We start from the raw sequence: 13610 nt of genomic DNA, 5'->3' as shown, positions 1-13610 counted from the left end.
TAAAACTACAACTCCCAGCATGCCCTGGAAGCAACTGTTGAAGAACTACAACTCCCAGCCTTGACAGCAGCTGTTGCAGAACTACAATCTTGACAGCAGTTGTTGTGAAAGGACATTTCTCAGCATGACACAACAGCTGTTCTTGCTAAAACTACAACTCCCAGCATGTCCTGACAGCAGCTGGTGTAAGAGCTGTCACTGCCCCGACAACAGCTGGTGTAAGAGCTGTCACTGCCCTGACAGCAGCTGGTGTAAGAGCTGTCACTGTCCTGACAGCAGCTGGTGTAAGAGCTGTCACTGTCCTGACAGCAGCTGGTGTAAGAGCTGTCACTGTCCTGACAGCAGCTGGTGTAAGAGCTGTCACTGCCCTGACAGCAGCTGGTGTAAGACCTGTCACTGCCCCGACAGCAGCTGGTGTAAGAGCTGTCACTGCCCCGACAGCAGCTGGTGTAAGAGCTGTCACTGCCCCGACAGCAGCTGGTGTAAGAGCTGTCACTGCCCCGACAGCAGCTGGTGTAAGAGCTGTCACTGCCCCGACAGCAGCTGGTGTAAGACCTGTAACTGCCCCGACAGCAGCTGGTGTAAGAGCTGTCACTGCCCCGACAGCAGCTGGTGTAAGAGCTGTCACTGCCCCGACAGCAGCTGGTGTAAGAGCTGTCACTGCCCAGACAGCAGCTGATGTAAGAGCTGTCACTGCCCCGACAGCAGCTGGTGTTAGAGCTGTCACTGCCCCGACAGCAGCTGGTGTAAGAGCTGTCACTGCCCCGACAGCAGCTGGTGTAAGGCCTTTCATTGCCCCGACAGCAGCTGGTGTAAGAGCTGTCACTGCCCTGACAGCAGCTGGTGTAAGGCCTTTCATTGCCCCGACAGCAGCTGGTGTAAGACCTGTCACTGCCCCGACAGCAGCTGGTGTAAGACCTGTCACTGCCCCGACAGCAGCTGGTGTTAGAGCTGTCACTGCCCTGATAGCAGCTGGTGTAAGAGCTGTCACTGCCCCGACAGCAGCTGGTGTAAGACCTGTAACTGCCCTGACAGCAGCTGGTGTAGGAGCTGTCACTGCCCCGACAGCAGCTGGTGTAAGACCTGTAACTGCCCCGACAGCAGCTGGTGTTAGAGCTGTCACTGCCCCGACAGCAGCTGGTGTTAGAGCTGTCACTGCCCTGACAGCAGCTGGTGTAAGACCTGTCACTGCCCTGACAGCAGCTGGTGTAAGAGCTGTCACTGCCCTGACAGCAGCTGGTGTAAGAGCTGTCACTGCCCCGACAGCAGCTGGTGTAAGAGCTGTCACTGCCCCGACAGCAGCTGGTGTAAGAGCTGTCACTGCCCCGACAGCAGCTGGTGTAAGACCTGTAACTGCCCCGACAGCAGCTGGTGTAAGAGCTGTCACTGCCCCGACAGCAGCTGGTGTAAGAGCTGTCACTGCCCCGACAGCAGCTGGTGTAAGAGCTGTCACTGCCCAGACAGCAGCTGATGTAAGAGCTGTCACTGCCCCGACAGCAGCTGGTGTTAGAGCTGTCACTGCCCCGACAGCAGCTGGTGTAAGAGCTGTCACTGCCCCGACAGCAGCTGGTGTAAGGCCTTTCATTGCCCCGACAGCAGCTGGTGTAAGAGCTGTCACTGCCCTGACAGCAGCTGGTGTAAGGCCTTTCATTGCCCCGACAGCAGCTGGTGTAAGACCTGTCACTGCCCCGACAGCAGCTGGTGTAAGACCTGTCACTGCCCCGACAGCAGCTGGTGTTAGAGCTGTCACTGCCCTGATAGCAGCTGGTGTAGGAGCTGTCACTGCCCCGACAGCAGCTGGTGTAAGACCTGTAACTGCCCCGACAGCAGCTGGTGTTAGAGCTGTCACTGCCCCGACAGCAGCTGGTGTTAGAGCTGTCACTGCCCCGACAGCAGCTGGTGTAAGACCTGTAACTGCCCCGACAGCAGCTGGTGTTAGAGCTGTCACTGCCCCGACAGCAGCTGGTGTAAGACCTGTAACTGCCCCGACAGCAGCTGGTGTTAGAGCTGTCACTGCCCCGACAGCAGCTGGTGTAAGAGCTGTCACTGCCCCGACAGCAGCTGGTGTTAGAGCTGTCACTGCCCCGACAGCAGCTGGTGTAAGACCTGTAACTGCCCTGACAGCAGCTGGTGTAAGAGCTGTCACTGCCCTGACAGCAGCTGGTGTAAGAACTGTCACTGCCCTGACAGCAGCTGGTGTAAGAGATGTCACTGCCCCGACAGCAGCTGGTGTAAGAGCTGTCACTGCCCTGACAGCAGCTGGTGTAAGACCTGTCACTGCCCCGACAGCAGCTGGTGTAAGACCTGTCACTGCCCTGACAGCAGCTGGTGTAAGAGCTGTCACTGCCCTGACAGCAGCTGGTGTAAGAGCTGCCACTGCCCTAACAGCAGCTGGTGTAAGAGCTGTCACTGCCCTGATAGCAGCTGGTGTAAGAGCTGTCACTGCCCCGACAGCAGCTGGTGTAAGACCTGTCACTGCCCTGACAGCAGCTGGTGTAAGAGCTGTCACTGCCCTGACAGCAGCTGGTGTAAGAGCTGCCACTGCCCTAACAGCAGCTGGTGTAAGAGCTGTCACTGCCCTGATAGCAGCTGGTGTAAGAGCTGTCACTGCCCTGACAGCAGCTGGTGTAAGACCTGTCACTGCCCTTACAGCAGCTGGTGTGAGACCTGTCACTGCCCTAACAGCAGCTGGTGTAAGAGCTGCCACTGCCCTAACAGCAGCTGGTGTAAGAGCTGTCACTGCCCTGATAGCAGCTGGTGTAAGAGCTGTCACTGCCCCGACAGCAGCTGGTGTAAGGCCTGTCACTGCTCCGACAGCAGCTGGTGTAAGGCCTGTCACTGCCCCGACAGCAGCTGGTGTAAAGCTACAGCTCCTAGCATTTCCTAACAGTGGCTGCTGCAAAACTACAACTCCCAGTATGCCCTGATAGTAGTACAGAGCTACAGCGTGCCCTCACGACAAGCCCACAACCCCTATCATAACCCCCACAGCAAAACTACAACTCCCAGAATGTCCCGGCAGCAGCTGTTGCAGCCCTGCTGGGAGTTGCAGTTGTGCAAAAACTGAGCGGCTGCAATAAGAGATGGCGTAAATCCTAGTTAGCCATGTGACTTTCTGAATCACTGAAACAGATGAGCAGACGCTGGAATTAAAGGGTCCTGTTTTAGGGTCCTGTTAGACAAAGCGAATTCAAGTTTCTAACGATAAACGTTTGCAAATGAGGGCTTCTGGGAACAACCTGAAATTGTTCACCATGAGGGGCCACTCACACTGAGCAAAACAGTTCCAAGTGGGACCCCCGCCATGGACTCCGCTCGGATCCCGTCTGCCCCATATCGGATCCTGCCGGCTCTGTTATGTATAGAGCCGTAGGTCACGTGCCAAGCAAGGGCTCTATTCATAACAGAGCGGGTGGGGTCCGATACGGAGATCGGTGGAGGGGGGGGGTCAGGGGTCGGACCCCACACATTCTCCTGCTTTTCCCCTATCCACAGGAGTTAATTTTTCCCGGAATACCCCTTTAATGTGTCTCGTGTGCCGCTGCTCTCCGTTCAAAGAAGTCAGTGGAATTGGAATTTCCGTCTGTTTTGCTCAGTGTGAACGCGCTCTTATACACGGAACAATAGTCGTTACTCTAGTATGTGAACTATCGAATTACGAACGACGTGTACATACACCGGAAGATTTGCGAATGATTAGCGAAAGCAAAGACGACGAAATACGAACAAATTTTGGTCTTAGGGGCGATCTGATCACAACATACAAATATATGAAAGGACAGTACAGAGATGTTTGTAGTGGTCTTTTTACTCCTAGGTCTGTAACCATGACAAGGGGGCATCCTCTACACCTAGAGGGAAGAAGATTTCACCATCAGCATCAGCGCGGGTTCTTTACTGTACGAGCGGTAAGACTGTGGAACTCTCTGCCACATGATGTTGTCATGGCTGATTCATTAAATAAGTTCAAGGGAGGCCCAGATGCTTTTCTAGAAAAATATAATATTACAAGTTATGGGCATTAGATTTCCGGTGATACACTGATCCGGGGATTGTTCTGAAGTCTGGAGTCGGAAAGAATTTTCTCCCTGTGATGGGGCAATTGTCATCTGCCTCATACATAGTTGGCAACATTTGAAAAAATTTTCCAGGGACACTTTAGCGTTAAAGGAGGTGTGGCTTATTGTGGGTGTGGTCTCAGTGGGGTGTGGCCTATCATGGGTGTTGTTTTAAAATTTTCCATTGAGAATTTACAGTCAGAACAGCACAAAAGGAGCATTACACACCCCAGTATCAGGTCCCCAGTATATTACACACCCCAGTATCAGGTCCCCATTATATTAAATACTCCAGTATTAGCTCCCCAGTATATTACACACCCCGGTGTCAGATCCCCAGTATATTACACACCCCAGTATTAGGTCCCCAGTATATTACAACCCACTCAGAGTAGGCTGAGACTCAGAGATAGCATTCTACTGACTGACTGTACACACTGGTAGTTTGTACCCATATGATGCAGGTGCACCCCAAATCATCATACTACTACCCCCTTCATCCTACTGCTCCTCCATCATGATACTACTGCCTTCTTCATCCTCCTGCCCCACCATCATCATACTACTACCCCCTTCATCATGCTTCTGCCCCTCCATCATCATACTACTACCCCCTTCATCATCCTCCTCCCTCTCCATCATCACAGTACTACCCCTCTCATCCTCCTGCCCCCATCATCATCCTACTTCCCCCTTTATCATCATACTAGTACCCCCTTCAGCATCCTCTTGTACCTTCATCTGTATTTAAAACAAAAAAAGCTATACTTACCCCACCAGTATGGTTCCTCTAGTCCCCCAGGGACTCCTTTCCCTGCTCTGCATGAGCACAGTATCGGCACAGTAGGGTTTCCCTAGGTTGAATCTGATGGACTCTTGTCTTCTTTCAAACTTATTAACTATGTAACTATGTTAGAATGTTAGTCTGTTGATCGTTGCTACATACACACAAGAATATTATCGCTTAAATTCGGACTATATTTTTTGCACAGTAATCTTTCCGTGTAATAGGGACCTTACTTTGAGTAGTGATCACATATAGATAGTATTTTTCACTATGTTATGATTGTCACTGCTAAGTTAGAGTTACGTATATTGTGTAACTTCACCACTGTGGCTGCTTTCGGCTTTCCGACCACCTCTGCGAAGGAAGGACAGATTACGAAACTGGAATACCTTATTGACTTTAATCTATTAAGGGAAGGGATGGGGAACCTTCAGCCCTCCAGCTGTTGCAAAACTACATTTCCCATCCTGCCTGGACCCCCGTCTCCTGCTACTAGTTACCACCGTTACAATAAATATATAACTACCGTTGTTTCTGAACCTTGGCATTGGTGTAATTATTGGTGCCCTGACTAAGGACAACAAAGAATCGCATGCCCAGTATCCCCGCATGGTCAGGAGCCCGGTCCTCGTGCCAAAACCGTGACAATCCTCTGCTCAGCAGCTGCTCCGGCTCCTGCCAGTAACTACACCTATCAGCGGAGAGGCCCCTAGGGGCTTGGGCAGGGCCGCCGATAGGGCAGTACAACCGGTACTGCCGTATGGGGCCCGGACCCTGAGAGACATGGGGGGGGGCCCGGCGGGCCCGCCGGCCGCCGCCCCCCCGACCGCCGCCGCCGCCGCCGCCGCCCCCCCGACCGCTACGCTAGGGGGGCCCGCACGGCCCCCCTTGCCACCTGGGGGGGGGGGGGGTTGTGCCGCTTCGGTCCGGTGAGCTTCCGGCACACGCTGCCTCTATCACTGGCCGGAAGCTCACAGCTGCAGCCCTGCGGTCCTTCTCTCCTGCTCGGCAGCGGCGCACGTGACGTCATCGCGCCGAGCAGGAGAGAAGTTCCTGGACCGCGGGGCTGCAGCTGTGAGCTTCCGGCCAGTGATAGAGGCAGAGTGTGCCGGAAGCTCACCGGACCAAAGCTGCATGGGAAGGGGGGACCTGCCTCACCTGCCTCACCTGCCTCACCTGCCTCTGCACCCCCGGCCGCTCCCTCTTCCCCCAGCCTCTCCTTCTGTACCCCCCCCTCCAGTCTCTCCTCCTGTACCCCCCTCCAGCCTCTCCTTCTGTACCCCCCCCCCTCCAGCCTCTCCCTCTGTACCCCCCCTCCAGCCTCTCCTCCTGTACCCCCCCCTCCAGCCTCTACTCCTGTACCCCCCCCTCCAGCCTCTCCTCCTGTACCCCCCCTCCAGTCTCTCCTCCTGTACCCCCCCAGCCTCTCCTCCTGTACCCCCCTCCAGCCTCTCCTCCTGTACCCCCCCTCAGCCTCTCCTCCTGTACCCCCCCTCAGCCTCTCCTCCTGTACCCCCCCCTCCAGCCTCTCCTTCTGTACCCCCCCCTCCAGCCTCTCCTTCTGTACCCCCCCTCCAGCCTCTCCTCCTGTACCCCCCCCTCCAGCCTCTACTCCTGTACCCCCCCCTCCAGCCTCTCCTCCTGTACCCCCCCTCCAGCCTCTCCTCCTGTACCCCCCCCTCCAGCCTCTCCTCCTGTACCCCCCCTCCAGCCTCTCCTCCTGTACCCCCCTCCAGCCTCTCCTCCTGCACCCCACAGCCTCTCCCACAGCCTCTTCTCCTGCACCCCCAGCCTCTCCTCCAGTCTTTCCTCCTGCACCCCACAGCCTCTCCTCCTGCACCCCAAAGCCTCTCCTCCTGCACCCCACAACCTCTCCCCCTAGCCTATCCTCCTGCAACCCCAGCCTCTCCCCCAGCCTCTCTGTCAGCACCCCCCCAGCCTCTCTGTCAGCACCCCCCAGCCTCTCCACCAGCACCCCCAGCTGCTCTCCCTGCCCCTCAGCTGCTCCTCCTGCCCCCCATCTTCTCCCCCTGCCCCATCTGCTCCTCCGCCTGTCCCCCATCTTCTCCCCCTGCCACCCCAGCTGCCCAATCTTCTCCCTGCCACCCTAGCTGCCCCCTATCTGCTCCCCCTGCCTGCCACCCCAGCTGCTCCTCCTGCCCCCCATCTACTCCCCCTGCCACCCCAGCTGCTGCCCCCGAGCTGATCCCTCTGCCCTCCCCAGCTGCTCCCCCTGCCCCTCTCACCCCAGCTGCTCCCCCTGCCCCCATCTACTACCCCTGCCCCTCTCACCCCAGCTGCTCCCCCTGCCCCCCATCTGCTCCTCCTCTTGCCCCCATCTACTCCCCTGCCCCCAGCTGCTCCCTCTGCCTCCCCAGATTCTCCCCCTGCCACCCCTAGCTGCTCCCCCTTCCCGTCACCCCAGCTGCTCTCCTTCCCCCTGTCACCCCAGCTTCTCCCCTTCACCCCAGCGGCTTCCCCTGCCACCCCCAGCTGCCTCCCTTCCCCAGTCACCCCCAGCTGCCTGCTTGCAGACTAGTTGTGGTCGGAGAAGTCTTCTTCGCCAGATGGAGAAGAAAGCAAGAAGCGACGGCAATCGGAGAAGACGTCACCTGTGAGTCATTAGTAACTGCACTGTAATCACTTCTATAGTGTGCAGAGCCTGTGTACCATTGGGGTCTAAATGGGTCAGTGTATTGTTTGCGGTAGTGTACTGACACAGCCCCGCGGTCACTACAGTACACTAGCGCAAACTTTTAAACTAGGACCCAACTACAACAGCCGCAGGCACTACAACTCCCAGCATATGCTGAGGGCTGCAGACTGTCAGTACATGCTGGGAGTTGTAGTGCCTGCAGCTATTGTAGTTGGGTCCTAGGTGCATTATACACTGGAGGCTTTGTGGCATATAAGAATACAGAGATCTGTGGGGGCTCAGTGTAGAGAAGTGACCCCAGAACATCACTAATAGGGGATAGGGGGAGATGTTTTGTTCTATCCCCTATTAGTGATGTTCTGGGGTCACTTCCCTGCACTGAGCCCCCACAGATCTTTGTATTCTTGTATGCCACAAAGCATCCAGTGTATAGGACCCAACTACAACAGCTGCAGGCACTACAACTCCCAGCATGTACTGACAGTCTGCAGCCCTCAGAGTATGCTGGGAGTTGTAGTAAAGCGTAGACAGATGTATTGCTGGACCTTCAGGGCTGATGTTGTCACCCACAGATTGCAGCCACCAGGAGCCTCTGCACACAGTGATTTATTACAGGGTTGTCCTCTCAGAGACTACAACTCCCAGCATACCCTGAGAGCTGTATAAATGTAGGGATTTGTCACAAATACAGATGAATTCAGGAAAGGAGCGGGTCAGCATGTCGTGTCTCACTGGTTGTATATTGGTGGCCCCAGGTGCCCCAGTCCGACACTGGACAGAAGCGGCCCCCAAACTAAGACGTCCCCGGCCTCCTTCCTTCCTCCATCACATTTGTTTGATGAGAACAGCGGGCATCAAGCAGAGCGACACCCAAGTGCCAGGGTATATACCATGCATGTACAGTAACGGTGGGGGGGGGGGGGGGCGCCTCAGCGTGCAAAGTGCCTAGGGCAGCATAAACTCTAAATACAGGCCTGGCTGCCGGCACTTCATACCAGCAGCCTATTGGAGGCCGGGCCGTGACCTCTCCGGCAGGCGTGATCATGTGACGTCATCACGCCTGCCGGAAGTCCCGTCCTTGCGGCTCGCAAGATGGAGCCCGAAGAGGAGGAAGAGCTGCTGCCTGCAGCTACACAGCGCGGATTAGGTGAGTAGGATGTTTGTTTTTTTAGGGGCACCTCTGGGGGCATTATTAGTTCATGAGGGCACCTCTGGGGGCATTATTAGTGTATGGGGGCACCTCTGGGGGCATTATTAGTATATGGGGGCACCTCTGGGGGCATTATTAGCATATGGGGGCACCTCTGGGGGCATTATTAGTTCATGGGGGGCACCTCCAGGGCCATTATTAGTATATGGGGGCACCTCTGGGGGCATTATTAGTATATGGGGGCACCTCTGGGGGCATTATTAGTTCATGGGGGGCACCTCTGGGGGCATTATTAGTATATGGGGGCACCTCTGGGGGCATTATTAGTATATGGGGGCACCTCTGGGGGCATTATTAGTATATGGGGGCACCTCTGGGGGCATTATTAGCTCATGGGGGCACCTCTGGGGGCATTATTAGCTCATGGGGGCACCTCTGGGGGCATTATTAGTGTATGGGGGCACCTCTGGGGGCATTATTAGTATATGGGGGCACCTCTGGGGGCATTATTAGTATATGGGGGCACCTCTGGGGGCATTATTAGTTCATGGGGGCACCTCTGGGGGCATTATTAGTATATGGGGGCACCTCTGGGGGCATTATTAGTATATGGGGGCACCTCTGGGGGCATTATTAGTAAATGGGGGCACCTCTGGGGGCATTATTAGCTCATGGGGGCACCTCTGGGGGCATTATTAGCTCATGGGGGCACCTCTGGGGGCATTATTAGTGTATGGGGGCACCTCTGGGGGCATTATTAGTGTATGGGGGCACCTCTGGGGGCATTATTAGTATATGGGGGCACCTCTGGGGGCATTATTAGTATATGGGGGCACCTCAGGGGGCATTATTAGCTCATGGGGGCACCTCTGGGGGCATTATTAGTATATGGGGGCACCTCTGGGGGCATTATTAGTTCATGGGGGCACCTCTGGGGGCATTATTAACTCATGGGGGCATCTCTGGGGGCATTATTAGTTCATGGGGGCCACCTCTGGGGGCATTATTAGTTCATGGGGGCACCTCTGGGGGCATTATTAGCTCATGGGGGCCACCTCTAGGGGCATTATTAGCTCATGGGGGCACAGCAGGGAATCCTACATACAGGGGGCACAGCAGGGGATCCTACATACAGGGGGCACAGCAGGGGATCCTACATACAGGGGGCACAGCAGGGAATCCTACATACAGGGGGCACAGCAGGGGATCCTACATACAGGGGGCATCCCACACAGCGCAGTTACTATGGAGCCTACAGGGGGGAGAAAGGGAAGGAAGTTGCTAGAAATGTGCGGAGCCTAAATTTTTTGTCTCGCAGGTTCTGAAAAGATGAAACATATCTGGAAGGAATCATCCTGGAGGTCTGGGCCGGATGGAGAGGAAAAGGGAAAGTGACGCCTCAGATCAAAGAAGACGTCACCTGTGAGTCACTGTATGACACTTTTCTTATTTTGTAGAACATCATTTAGTAGGGGCGCCCCGAGGTGACAGCTACTACATTATCTGTACTCAGAGATATCACTGTGTTATCTGTGCTGTTACATAGGACTGCAGGTGACAGCTACTACATTATCTGTACTCAGAGATATCACTGTGTAATCTGTGGTGTTACATAGGACTGCAGGTGAAATCTACTACATTATCTGTACTCAGAGATACCACTGTGTTATGTGGTGTTACATAGGACTGCAGGTGATATCAGGTGATTTCTCCAGGTTGCAGAAGTTCAAACTTTATTGTGCCCTGGTGTGCTGGTGTCTGTATACATGTGTGCTGGTGTCTGTATGTGTGTATACATGTGTGCTGGTGTCTGTATACATGTGTGCTGGTGTCTGTGTGTGAGATCAATTCTAGAGAACTGGCTCATATACCCCATTTTCCCCAGTGGCTTAAAATGTAACCTCTGTTATACAGTTATAAAATTGTAGAACCTAAATGTGAACAAGGTGCAATTCAAATAGACACTTGCTTGTATAGCTGCCTCTTGTGCTCTGTATGCAGTGCATTATATTCACCCCTGCAACGTACAATTTATAGCGTGTCTACAAGCCCAGCGGGGCTCATTATGATGGAGACTAAAACTTATACAGGAGTGGGGTAGGGGTTCCCCTGTATTCAGAATGCTGGTGAGTGCTAGGCAATGCCCCGTCTGGGATTATTGAATTTCGAGGGTCTATGCAGAGCAGGATAAAGGCACCTCTGCTGCACAAACAGGATCTCCTAGAAAGCGTTCTCACCGCCATGTATTCGCTATCACTGGCTTGGGTGAGCTAAACTAGTCTGCCTGGGGGGGGGTGATTTGTATATGCTCACTAACATGGAACAGCCTCATTATATTAGCCTTATCAACATATTCTATGTTAGTGAGCATACCGTGGGGGGGGGATATTGGTGAACATATACAAATCAAACAGCCCCCCAGACCCTCGAAATTCAATAATCCCAGACGGGGCATTGCCTAGTGCTCAACAGCATTCTGAATACAGGGGAACCCCTACCCCACTCTTGTATAAGTTTTAGTCTCCATCATAATGAGCCCCGCTGGGCTTGTAGACACGCTATAAATTGTACGTTGCAAGGGTGAATATAATGCACTGCATACAGAGCACAAGAGGCAGCTATACAAGTAAGTGTCTGTATGGTGACATTTACATTGCACCTTGTTCACATTTAGTTTCTACAATTTTATAACTGTATAACAGGTTACATTTTAAGCCACTGGGGAAAATGGAGAATATGAGCCAGTTCTCTAGAATTGATCGGAAACCAAATTATACCTCCCAGCAAGGCGTGGGTCGAACACACAATTTTTTTTTTTTATTAATGTGGGGGGCCCAGACACTTTGGTTGTATGGGGCCCCGAAATTCCTGATGGCGGCCCTGGGCTTGGGCATCGTAAGTGCATCTGCACGCACTGTGAGGCGGAGACTCTTGGAGCAAGGCCTGGTCTCAAGGAGGGCAGCAAAGAAGCCACTTCTCTCCAGAAAAAACATCAGGGTCAGACTGATATTCTGCAAAAGGTACAGGGAGCAGACTTCTGAGGACTGGGGTAAAGTCATTTTCTCTGATAAATCATCTTTCAGATTGTTTGAGACATCTCGAAAACAGCTTATTCGGAGAAGACGAGGTGAGCGCCACCACCCGTCTTGTCTAATGCCAACTGTAAAGCATCCTGAAACCATTTATGTGTGGGGTTGCTTCTCAGCCAAGGGAATCGGCTCTCTCACAGTCTTGCCTAAAAACACAGCCATGAATAAAGAATAGAGATTTTGGGTCCATGGCCTGGAAACTCCCCAGATCTTAATCCCATTGAGAACTTGTGGTCAATCATCAAGAGACGGGTGGACAAACAAAAACCAACAAATTCTGACAAAATGCAAGCATTGATTGTGCAAGAATGGACGGCTATCAGTCAGAAGTTGATTGAGAGCAGCCAGGGAGAATTGCAGAGGTCCTGAAGAAGAAGGGTCAACACTACAAATATTGACTTGCTGCATTAACTCATTCTAACTGTGAATATAAGCTTTTGTTACTCATAATATGATTGCAATTATATTTCTGTATGTGATAAAAACATCTGACAAACACACATAAAACCAGAGGGCAGCAGATCATGTGAAAATATAAGATTTATGTAATTCTCAAAACTTTTGGCCATGACTGTAGTGTTCCAGCGCAGGATCCTGTCTATTGCATCTGAGCAAGTAGCTCCCTCAGGTTCATACAAGTGGGGGATGTTGTATTATTGTGTTTTCCCCACTAGGTGTCACTACTGCCTTTGTCTAACCCTATGCACAGCTGAGGGAACTACAGGGTTAACTGTTTTGTACCACTTTGTCTGTTAACCACTTACAGGTGCAGGTGCTTCCCCTCTTGTTCTATCCTTTCCTGTCTTGTCTTTTGATGTGTTTACACGGAACAATTATCGTTCGAATTTTTGCAACAACGGTTGCATTCGAGCGATAATAGGCTCGTGTAAACACAGCGAACGATTAAGTGACGAGAAATCGTTCATTGTGATCTTTCAACATCTTCTCAAATTGTCGTTGGGCATTCGCTAAAAATTTGCAGATCGCTTCGTGTTAACTTTTTTTCAAAGACTCACCCTATCTTACAAACGATTTATTCGTCTAAAGGCTGATTATTATAGAAACCAAATCGTTGCTTCAAAATTGGTAAACGATCGATTGCTTTGTGTAAACGGACCATTTCTACACACACATTTCCCCCACCACTCACAGAAGGGTTTAGCTAGCTCCTGTAGGAGGAGTTAGTTCTTGGCGGGAGGAAGTGTTCAGTCTTTGTTTAGTTCTCAGTGTGAGAAGCATCTCAGACAAAGCGTTCCTTTAGTGTGCCTTCAGATAACTATGCAGTGCTAAGCTGCCACCAGGGGAGAGAGGTTCCTGCCCATGCCAGGAACCTCTCTAAAACGTGTTACGTGTTACCTGAAAGCTATAGGAACTGACCCCAGTGGGACAATGCTACGGAACGTCTACGTATCCCACTGTGCAGTGCAAGACAACCGGGCAGGCCCAGAAGTCTGCTCCGTACCAGTTGACCCAGTGTGGCCGAGCCACCACAACACAAGCTCCAAAAAGCTTGTGCACCACCTTCTAGCATAAGCCCCACAATGCTCACTCACTGCCTTCTGCCCCCTAACATAAGCTCCACAAAACTCGAGCTCGATCACTGCCTCCTGCCCCCTAAAACGAACCATACAAAACTCGTGCACCGCCTCCTGTCTCCAAACACAAGCTTTGTGTCAGACTGGAAAGAATACACCACTTCCTGTAGGACATACAGCAGCTGATAAGTATGGGAAGACTTAAGATTTTTAATAGAAATTTTGCAGCCTTTGAGTCATTTTCAGTCCCCGGACCTATAAGTAATGTATATGTAACATTCTTAGTATGAAGATTCCTTGTCTGCCCTCCCCCTCCAGATCCTTGTAGCTTCACA

This window comes from Dendropsophus ebraccatus, chromosome 10 (genome assembly GCF_027789765.1).
Source record: "Dendropsophus ebraccatus isolate aDenEbr1 chromosome 10, aDenEbr1.pat, whole genome shotgun sequence".
In the NCBI taxonomy this organism is placed as follows: domain Eukaryota; kingdom Metazoa; phylum Chordata; class Amphibia; order Anura; family Hylidae; genus Dendropsophus; species Dendropsophus ebraccatus.
This window is presented reverse-complemented; position numbering follows the sequence as displayed.